The sequence below is a fragment of the Triticum aestivum genome, chromosome 3A (genome assembly GCF_018294505.1).
Source record: "Triticum aestivum cultivar Chinese Spring chromosome 3A, IWGSC CS RefSeq v2.1, whole genome shotgun sequence".
Taxonomy (NCBI): Eukaryota; Viridiplantae; Streptophyta; class Magnoliopsida; order Poales; family Poaceae; genus Triticum; species Triticum aestivum.
Window position 1 is genome coordinate 200,057,713 of NC_057800.1, and position 11,507 is coordinate 200,069,219.

Here is an 11,507-nt window from a genome sequence, read left to right on the forward strand (position 1 = left end):
TTTCTTTGCACTCATCAATGGAAATTCTCATGGCTTTGAGAGACTCATTGATATCATGCTTAGGTGGAATAGATCTAAGTTTCAAAGAATCAACATCAAGAGAAATTCTATCAATGTTCCTAGCCAACTCATCAATCTTAAGCAATTTTTCTTCAATCAAAGGATTGAAATTCTTTTGTGAAGTAATAAATTCTTTAATATTAGATTCAAAATCAGAGGGAATCTTATTAAAATTTCCATAAGAATTATTGTTGGAATTAGCATAATTATTAGAGGAATTACCAGGATAAGGCCTAGGATTAAAGTTTCCTCCATACGCTTTGTCACCAAAATTGTTCCTACCAACAAAATTCACATCCATAGGTTCATTATTATTCTCAATCAAAGCAGACAAAGGAATATCATTAGGATCAGAAGAAACACTTTTATTAGCAAATAATTTCATAATTTCATCCATCTTTCCACTCAAAACATTAATTTCTTCTATCGCATGCACTTTCTTATTAGTATATCTTTCAGTGTGCCATTGAGAATAATTAACCATAATATTATCTAGGAGTTTAGTAGCTTCTCCTAAAGTGATTTCCATACAAGTGCCTCCCGCAGCTGAATCTAAAAGATTTCTAGAAGCAAAATTCAATCCAGCATAGAAAAATTGTATAATCATCCACAAATTCAATCCATGAGTAGGGCAATTACGTATCATTAATTTCATCCTCTCCCAAGATTGTGCAACATGTTCATGATCAAGTTGCTTAAAATTCATAATATCGTTTCTAAGAGAGATGATCTTAGCGGGAGGAAAATACTTAGAGATAAAAGCATATTCGCACTTATTCCACAAATCAATACTATTTTTAGGCAAAGACGAAAACCATGCTTTATCACGATCTCTAAGCGAAAAAGGAAATAGCTTCAATTTAGCAATATCATTATCCACATCTTTCTTATTTTGCATATCACACAAATCAACGAAGCTATTTAGATGAGTAGCGGCATCTTCACTAGGAACGCCGGAAAACAGATCTTCCATGACAAGATTCAGCAAGGCAGCATTAATTTCACAAGATTCAGCATCGGTAAGAGGAGCAATCGGAGTGCTAATAAAATCATTGTTGTTGGTATTGGTAAAATCACACAATTTAGTGTTATCTTGAGCCATCGTGACAAGCAAGCAATCCAACACACAAACAAACAAGAAACGGGCAAAAAGAGGCAAACGGAAAAGAGAGGGAGGATAGAGAGAGAGGGCGAATAAAACGGCAAGGGTGAAGTGGGGGAGAGGAAAACGAGAGGCAAATGGCAAATAATGTAACGCGGGAGATAAGGGTTTGTGATGGGTACTTGGTATGTTTGACTTTTGCATAGACCTCCCCGGCAACGGCGCCAGAAATCCTTCTTGCTACCTCTTGAGTACTTGCGTTGGTTTTCCCTTGAAGAGGAAAGGGTGGTGCAGCAAAGTAGCGTAAGTATTTCCCTCAGTTTTTGAGAACCGAGGTATCAATCCAGTAGGAGGCTACACGTGAGTCCCCCGCATCTACAGAAAACAAATAAATCCTCGCAACAAACGTGATAAGGGGTTATCAATCCCTACACAGTCACTTACGAGAGTGAAATCTGATAGATATGATGAGATAATTTTTTTGGTATTTTTATGATAAAGATGCAAAGTAAAATAAATGCAATGAAAATAACTAAGTATTGGAAGATTAATATGATGAATATAGACCCGGGGTCCATAGGTTTCACTAGTGGCTTCTCTCAAGGGCATATGTATTTTACGGTGGGTGAACAAATTACTGTTGAGCAATTGACAGAACTGAGCATAATTATGAGAATATCTAGGTATGATCATGTATATAGGCATCACGTCCAAGACGAGTAGACCGACTCCTTCCTGCATCTACTACTATTACTCCACACATCGACCGCTATCCAGCATGCATCTAGAGTATTAAGTTCATAAGAACAAAGTAATGCCTTAAGCAAGATGACATGATGTAGAGAGATAAATTCATGAAATGTGATAAAAACCCCATCTTGTTATCCTCGATGGCAACAATACAATACATGCCATGCTACCACTACTGTCACTGGGAAAGGAAACCGCAAGATTGAACCCAAAGCTAAGCACTTCTCCCATTGCAAGAAAGATCAATCTAGTAGGCCAAACCAAACTGATAATTCGAAGAGACTTGCAAAGATAACCAATCATACATAAAAGAATTCAGAGAATATTCAAATATTGTTCATAGATAAACTTGATCATAAACCGACAATTCATCGGTCTCAAAAAACACACCGCAAAAGAAGATTACATCGAATAGATCTCCACAAGAGAGGGGGAGAACTTTGTATTAGGATCCGAAAAGAGAGAAGAAGCCATCTAACTAATAACTATGGACCTGAAGGTCTGTGGTAAACTACTCACACTTCATCGGAGAGGCTATGGTGTTGATGTAGAAGCCCTCTGTGATCGATGCCCCCTCCGGTGGAGCTCCGGAACAAGCCCCAAGATGGGATCTCATGGATACATAAAGTTACGGTGGTGGAATTAGGGTTTTGGCTCCCTATCTGATCGTTTGGGGGTACGTAGGTATATATAGGAGGAAGAAGTACGTTGGTGGAGCAACAGGGGGCCCACGAGTGTGGAGGGAACGCCTGGGGCGGGGGGGGGGGGGGTAGGCGCGCCCCCTACCTCATGGCCTCCCTGTTGGTTGCTTGACGTAGGGTCCAAGTCTCCTGGTTCTTGTTCAGTGAGAAAATCACGTTCCCGAAGGTTTCATTCCATTTGGACTCCGTGTGATATTCCTTTTCTTCGAAACCCTAAAATAGGCAAAAAAACAACAATTCTGGGTTAGGCCTCCGGTTAGTAGGTTAGTCCCAAAAATAATATAAAAGTAGTGTATAATAAAGCCCAATAATGATGTAGCAATCAAAAATTATAGATACATTGGAGACGTATCAATGAGTTCAGGAAGTTAGCACGCTATGCCCTAGATGGTGGCAGCATTCACTAACTACCAGGAGTTAGTAAACAGGGCCCTCATGATTGAAATCAAGGAGCAGCAGATAGAGAACCGCAAACGGATGTATGGACAGGGGAAGTACAACTCTGGAGCTCAGCAGAAACCCCGCTATACCTCGTACTCGGGAGGACACACTCATACCCATGGAGGACATAACCATGGAGGCCATTCTCACAATGGAGGAAATTCACAAAACCACAATGGCCCTAAGAATGGTAATGCGAATGGAGGAAACAACAGTCAGAACCGTTCCAACCCCGCTACAGCCGCCAAGAAGGATTTGAGTCACATTACTTGTTTCAAGTGCGGGAAGACTGGACAATACGCCACCGAGTGTCCTGAAGCAAAGAATGGGAATGGTAATGGAAGCTCAGGGAGGAAGCCGAACTCCTTCACCAGAGGTTAGCTGAACCACATCAACATGGAGGAAGTTGAAGAGCAGCCTGACGCAGTGATTGGTAAGTTTTTGATTAAGTCATTTACCGCACTTGCTCTTTTTGACACTGGTGCATCGCATTCATACATATCAAGGGGATTTGTGGATAAGTTTGAATTGCCAACCTTAGCCCTTAGGTCACCCATGTTAGTGAGCTGACCAGGAGCGGAATATATGGCTAGCCGATGGTGTGATCGGTTGCCATTGACCATTGGTAAGCATGTTTTCCCCTAAGACCTCATTATTTTGGAATGGCATGGACTGGCTATCGAAGTATAGAGGAAACATCGATTGTGCTAGTAAGTTAATTCTTCTCACCACCCCAGAAGGGAAACGGATCAAGTATGTGTCTAGACATGCGCCAAGGAGGACTCAAGTAAATTCACTCTCGGGAGTTGTTCAAGATGAAGTACCAGTTGTGAAAGATTATCCCGGTGTATTTCCGAAGGAATTACTAGGCATGCCACCTGACCGAGACATAGAGTTTTTGATCGAGCTATTGCCAGGCACCGGACCAATATATAAGAGACTGTATTGGATGCCCGCAAATGATCTGGAGGAGATTAAGAAGCAGAATAAGGATTTACTGGAAAAAGGTTATATTCGACCAAGTTCATCACCTTGGGGAGCCCGAGTGCTCTTTGTTGAGAAGAAGAATGGATCCTTGAGAATGGTTGTGGATTACCGTGCATTGAATGAGGTGACGACCAAGAACACATACCCTCTACCGATGATCAATGACTTGTTTGACCAGCTGCAGGGAGCTAAAGTATTCTCCAAGATCGATCTTCGATCAGGATACCACCAGCTGAAGATCCGAGAGCGAGATATACCCAAGACAGCTTTTACCACAAGGTATGGGCTATATGAGTACACGGTCATGTCTTTTGGTTTGACTAACGCCCCTATCTACTTTATGAGTATGATGAATAAGGTGTTCATGGAGTTCTTGGATATGTTTGTTGTGGTGTTCATTGATGATATATTGGTGTACTCAAAGAATGAAGAAGAACACAAGTAACATTTGCGCTTGGTTCTTGAGAAGCTCAGGGAACATCAGTTATATGCCAAGTTCAGCAAATGTGAGTTTTGGTTGGACATGTTATATCTGGAGACGGTATAGTAGTAGACCCTTCAAAGGTTTAGTCTGTCACCGAGTGGTTGGCACCCACATCAGTTGGAGAGATACGCAGTTTCCTTGGACGCGCATGATATTATCGGAGATTCATTGAGAACTTTTCGAAGATTGCAAAGCCCGTGACAGAATTCTTGAAGAAGGACACAAAGTTTAAATGGAACGAGGAGTGTGTCGGCGTTCTAGGAACGGGGGTCCCCCGACTTGCCTGACTGTGGCCCACGGCAGGGCTCTGCATGCGGGCCCATACAGCCCATATTCACCAACAAGCATTCAAGACCCTCGCGAGGGGCCAAGCGTCGTGAGGAGGACGACACAAGACCTCCTAAGGAGAAAACAAGGCAAGGCAAACCTCGCGAGGTTCCAATGACATGAGCCATGATGATCGAGACCAGGCGAGCGCCAGCATGCACAGTGTCCTTGTTTCCTCTTTGGTGCTAAGGAGGCAAGCGCATGGGAGGAGTTCCGAGGCATCAGGCAAAGGTTTCCATATCGGTGCAACGAGACCAAGACCAGCAGGACGGCAAGACAGAGGTCACCGTGGAGCCCAAGGCGGCGTCACCAACAGAGAATTTGGCAGGTGAGGACTACTTTTGTTAGGATAAGCTGTACTAGCTTTCCCCTTTCGAATTGGCCGTAGTTGGCTCCCTTCCCGCTCAATATTTGGGGAGAGGACCAGGGCCTCTATAAATAGGACTAGCCACCACATTAGGAAGGGAGATCCATCCGGACAACCACAAGTTCACCAAGCACAAGAACACCTATCCTCAGGACGCTGTTCTTCCCCTTGTACTATTCATCATCAGCCCAAAAGGCAATCCACCACCACCACACTGGATTAGGGTATTAAACCACAACGGTGGCCCGAACCAGTATAAATCTTGTGTCCCTTGTGTTATGAGTTCGTCGAGCTAGCCTTAGAGATCGCGAAGTGTGTGAGGGTGTGATCAGTGAGGGAGAGATCTTCACGCGCACCCCAGTGTTCGAACCTTAAGGGTTTTGCCGGAACCTGAAATCCGACATTTGGCGCGCCAGGTAGGGGTGTGCCGAAGCTTTCCTTTGGTCGCTTCGTGTTCCACCGCTTCGTCGCAACCATGTCGGACGCTCGTCACGCCGGAGCTGAGCACTGGGCAGCCCTCGCCGCCCACGTCGCCCAGACGGCTCCTGTCGGCGGGCCTCCACGTCGTTCTCCATCACCCGCCGCCAACGCCGCCACCATCCCGGTGGGGAACGAGCAGCAAGCATCCTCGTTGCACCCCTCGGTGCGGAGGGACAACCGCACCGCCACTCCATCGCTGACCCCCACAAGTTCCTCGTCCGACGCTGGTCACGCTCCCATGGATGCGCGGACCGCGCTACTCATGGCGCACGAGCTCCTGCGTTACGCCCAGTCGACCACCTCTATGAGGACTGGCTGGACCGCATCACCGAGCTCGTCAGCACCGCAGGGGGCTCCCCTGCACCGTCCCTCTCGCTGCCTCATCCACCGCCAGCTACGTGCGACGTAGCTCACGCAGCACCTCCACCACCCCCGCACCAAGACGACGCCCTGACACCAAGGCGCGCAGCTCCGCGGTGTGACGCACCGCGCCAAGCGCCCGCACGTGAGGAAAGAAGTTGTCAAGAAGTTCCTTGACCGCAAGAGAACGCTCCACCGGTCCCCTCACCACCGCATCAGGATCGCTTGCCGTGGCAGGGCCATGCGCCACTTGCCGTGGTGGCGCGCGGGCGCCAAGACCAGGCTCCACCTCCACGGCGGCCCCCGGTGACCACAGCCGGTTTCTGCGCCTTCACCCTCGAGCTGCGTAGCATCGCATGGCCAGGCAACTTCAAGACGGATCTGCCTCCTCGCTACAATGGCACCCCGACCCCGCAGAGTTCCTGCAGCTCAACGAGCTGATCATCGAGGCGGCCAACGGCGACAAGAAAGTCATGGCGAGCTGGTTCCCTATGGCTCTCAAGGATGGCGCACGCTCGTGGCTCTTGAACCTGCCTCCAGGCGCCATCTCTTCCTGGAACAAGATGCGTGACCACTTCGTTGCCAACTTCCGGGGCACGTGCGACCACCCCCCGGCCGCGGGTGACCCATGCCGCGTCAAGCAACAACCAGGGAAAACCCTCCAGAAGTACATCCAGTGCTTCAACAAAGTTCGTCTCAAGATCCCAAGGTCATGGAAGAGGCCATCATCTCTGTGTTCTCCGATGGCGTCCGCGACATCAAGATGAAGGAGGAGCTCGCCATCCACGAGGAGCTGTGCACATCCCTGGAGCTGTTCAACCTAGCGAGCAAGTTTGCAAGGGCTGAGGAAGGGCGCCTTTCCCTCCTCGAGCTCCCAGCTAAGCATGTCAAGCGCAAGGGAGTCACCATGCTCGGGCGGAGCCGGACACGAAGCGAGGCAGGGACCAGCCTGAGCCATCCAAGGGCAGCCGACCGTTCTGCGCCTCCCACAACGTGCACAACCACAACACCAACGATTGTCAAGAGCCCAGGGCCATTCGCGATGGATGCTTCGGTCGATGCCCCGAGCGCAACGACCGAAGCTATGGCCGAGGAGGAGGACGTGGCGGATGACGCTGGGATGAGCATGGCCCACGCCAGGAGTGGCGCGACCGACCTCGTGAGCACCGCTGGCAAGATCAGCCTCACAAGGGCTCTAGGAGGGATCAGCCTCGCGGGGATCACCCTCAAGGCAACGCTAGTCTTCCTCCGCTGCCTCCACCACCAAGAAGGAACGATGACCACCACCAAGACGAGGGGGCTAGGGGCTTCCAGGAGCCGCGTGCTGTCGCTTGCATCTTGGGTGGAGCTCAAGCCCCAGCCTCACAGTGTATCTTTGAGCAGTTTGCTCGTGAGGTGAACGCGGTCCTCCCCAAGCTCGAGGCCACTCGCCCGTTCAGGTGGTCCATGTGTGCCATCACTTTCAGTTCGGCAGACCAGCTCAAGTGCGCGGCTACCGCCGGCGCTCTCCCAATGCTTTGTTCACCCGTCATCAGCAATGTGCAAGTCACCAAGACCCTCATTAACGGTGGCGCAGGGCTGAACGTCCTATCCGTCGAGACGTTCGACAACCTTCAAGTGCCATACGATCAGCTTCAGCCTACCAAGCCGTTCTCAGGAGTGACCGACGGCTCCACCACGCCAATAGGTCAGGTCCGCCTCCCAGTCACCTTTGGAGAACGCAACAACTACCGTACCGAGATCATCGACTTCGAGGTCGCCCACATCCGTCTGCTATACAATGCCATCCTTGGGTATCCAGCCCTGGCTAAGTTCATGGCGGTGACCCACCACGGCTACAACGTCCTCAAGATGCCAGGGAGCGGTGGGATCATCACAGTCCCCTGCGAAGAAAGAGATGCGGTGTGCTCCCTCGAGCGCGCCTTCCAAGAAGCGTCAATCAAAGACCCCGACAACAATGCAGCTCAGTACCCTCCTGAGGTTGTCCCCAAGAACAAGAAGCAGATACTCCATGCCGGACCTCGGGAGGGCAGCACCACAAGCGGTACCACGTCAAGATCAGAGCCCGCGCCTGGGGCGCCTCCCTCTATCGCATAAGGAGGCGGGCCCGGCGCCCTCCAAGGGCAGGGCTCAGGGGCTCTCTTCTGGAGGGGCTCAGACCTTGCCAACATTGCGAGGGAGGCGCTCGGGCACCACTTGGAGGCATGCTTTGCGTCACGTCTCCCTCAGGAGGACACTGGGCAAGGAGCGCCCAGTACCCAGGAGTTCATCGCTAATGAATCTCAGGAGCTTCAGCAAGCAAGAGCAATATGCGGCCACTGTCGCCCACCTGATGTTGCTCCCCACCCAGGCGAGGGTGGTGAGCTGCGCGTCTGCATCGACATACCAGGGCTCAACCGAGCCGCATCTCAGGAGCGCTTCTGGCCTTCGCATGTTGGGCATTGCGAAGGTCCACCTCACAGCTAAGTTCGCATGCCATTCGGCTTGCCGAGTGTGGCTACTGCCTTCCAGCGCAACCTGTGGAGCGTCATGGCGGGTCAGCAGGCCAGGCACCACGCAGTCCTGGCGGAGATGGCGACGGTCCTCAAGGAACCGCCAGGACCCCCAGGGCCTCCCGAGGCTTAGGTCCCCGGTGGCTCGTGAGGTGCAACCCCTTCGCCACGTACCTTCAACTACCTCAATACCCCTTCATCAATGGAACTAGGTGACACTTTCCAAGTTTGTTTAGCTGGGAGCGCCCCCAGGGCTGCATCATTCCCAGGCCGCGTGGGTCCGTTCCTGTGGCATGTATCCTTTCTTGTTTATGTCTTTAGCTTACCTTGCTGGGGCGCCCCTCGGGCTGCATCATCCCCATGCCGCTCGAGCCTGACCCAGTGGCACCTATCGTTCATGCATTTACCTGAGCTAGTTTGTCTTCCATGCTTAATCTATGTATGATTATCACGTGCTTGATTGTCACCCACCACGGGAGCCGCGCGCCGGTCGTCTTTCTTCAGGACCCTTCGCGTGAGAGGGTTAGGCACGACGTCTGTGCTTGGGCATGTCCCTGCAGCGTCGATAAATCCAAGGGCTAAGCTTTGTCTGGCGGGCCGGCCCCGTTCACCTCACCTCCTGGGGCCATTGGTGCTTGGCTTTCTCATGAGATAACCTCAGGAGATTCACTCGGTGCAGGTTGTCTAACCACCTCGCAGGACCAACACAACGAATGAGAATCAAGACCAGGCACAACCCGCCTTGAGGTAGGGCCTCATGAGTCCCGTGCTGGCTCACGAGTGCCCAGACACACCTCGTCTAGCCCTGCTGTGCAAGCCACGTGTCAGGGCGGGGCTGTACACGCCCCGGGGGCTCTCCGCAGTAGGGAGTCCCCTCCCACGTACCAGTGGAAGCACCATGCTCTGCACTCGCAGTCGACACTACCGAGGAGCGAATATGCCATGCATGTGTGGAAGCGCCATGGTCCATCCTGGTGATAAACAACTGAGGGTGGCCTCACGTCCGTATCAACCTCAGGGAGCCTCCGGGCTCGGTGTCTGGCCTCATCTCAATGCCTCCCCTCGGGGGAGCCGCGTGAGGAGGCTGGGCATGGGGGCTGCACTTGGGTCACGCCCAAGCGTATGCCACCCTGCCAGGTCCCTCAGACCTGGTCGTGGCGTGCCCTCCCAAGTGGAGCTAAGGTATGAAGGTTGTTTGAACGTCAAGGGGGACTCCTGAGCATCGCGACTCAGGAGCCTAACTGATCACGTAGCCCCTCACTCCTTGGTCCGTCCTGGTCTTCGGTCGGCCCAACGGCGGTTGAGGTATGCGCAGGGTCGGGCCCTGCCGACGTAGAACACTAGATCTATCCCTGCGTCTCTTTCCTATAAGCTGTTTGCGCATCAAGGGGGACTCCTGAGCATCGCGACTTAGGAGAATAACTGGTCACGTAGCCCCTCACTCCTTGGACTCGTCCTAGTCTCCGGACGACCCCACGGCGGCTGAGGTATGCGCGTGGCTGGGCTCTGCCAGCATAGAACGTAAAGAAAATGGGAAGGAAATCGCAAAATCTCAAAGAAAATATTACAAGACATATTGTTCTTCGAACATCAAACACAAGTTTAAACGCCTCCACGTGGCACGCTACATGCTGTAGTAGTTTCAACAGGAAAGGAGCCGCAAGCCAGTCACCCCTGGATACCGCCGACACCCGCAAGAGGCGCCCCCTCCTGGGTGGCGCTCCCTACACCCGCATCACCGGTCGAAGGCGCGGGAGCGAAGGTGTCGAACTTCTTCAGCAGGGCTTCCACCTGACCTTTCACGGCTGCGACGGCGGCTGCGCAGTGCTCGTCAACCACGGGCTCTAGCAGCTCGTCAATGCGGGTGGCAGGATCGCGAAGATGGAGGTGGCTGAAGACGCGCGTCAGTGCGGCTGAAGAAAGGAAGCGAGCCTCTTCCTCCGCTATGGGGCCGATGCCACCCATGACTTCCTCAAGTGCCTCGACCAAGTAGGGAAGCAACTGGGCGGGGTCATCCTCATCGGTGGCCAGCGGCTTCTCCAAGCCCTTCTCATAGAGTGACTTCAGAGCCTTGCGAGACCTCTTTTCGAGAAGCACGAAGTTCGCGCGGTTCTCAGCCAAAACCATCGCCTTGGCGCCGAGACCGGCTTTCTCCGCCTGCACCTTTTGCTCTAGCTCCTCTAGCCGGCTGCGCTCAGCGGCCTGCGCCTGCGCCAGCTACTCCAGCTCAGTGTCGCGACCCTTAACAACGTCCTCCCGGGCCTTCATCCTCTCTTACTCCGCCTTACGGCCACGGGCATCTTCGGCATGCTCTTCACGCAGGATCTTCCGCTCGGCCTCCAGCACCCGGCAGCGATCTTGGGCGGCCTCGGCGTCCTTCAGCATTGCGTCGTGAGCAACTGTTGCCTGAGCTGCGGCTCGCTTCTCCCCATCAAAGGTCACCATGACCTGGCTCAGCGCCACCTGAACGGACACGTCAGAATGGAGCCAACCAAAAACCAGCTCCGGACGCCCAGCCGCTAGGAGGGGTTCGGCGCTCTGGAGGTCTTCTCGCAGCCGGGCCATCTCAGAAAGGGCCTGCTCCAGGACATCAGGAGAAGCAGAGGAACCTGGGGCCGGCAACACGACAAAAGAAGGAGGAAGAGGCGTCATCATCACCATGGCCTGGGAGGCTAGAAGCTCCCGAACCTCTTGGACCTCAGCACCCGAGCCAGACTCTGGCACCTCCCGAGTTAGCGGGGCCTCGGGGGCTGACTTCTCTCGAGGATGCGCCACCCAGTCTCGCGACGATGATCGGGCTGGAGAAGCACGAGCACCATCCCCACCTTTGCTCACAGAGAGCGCGCAGCTGCAGGTGGCGACCTGGGCTCAAGAAGCAATCCCTCGCTCTCCCTTCTCTTCTTCGCCGCAGGCGTCGGCCAAGTTTCACAACAAGGAAGAAGAGTTAGGAACAAGC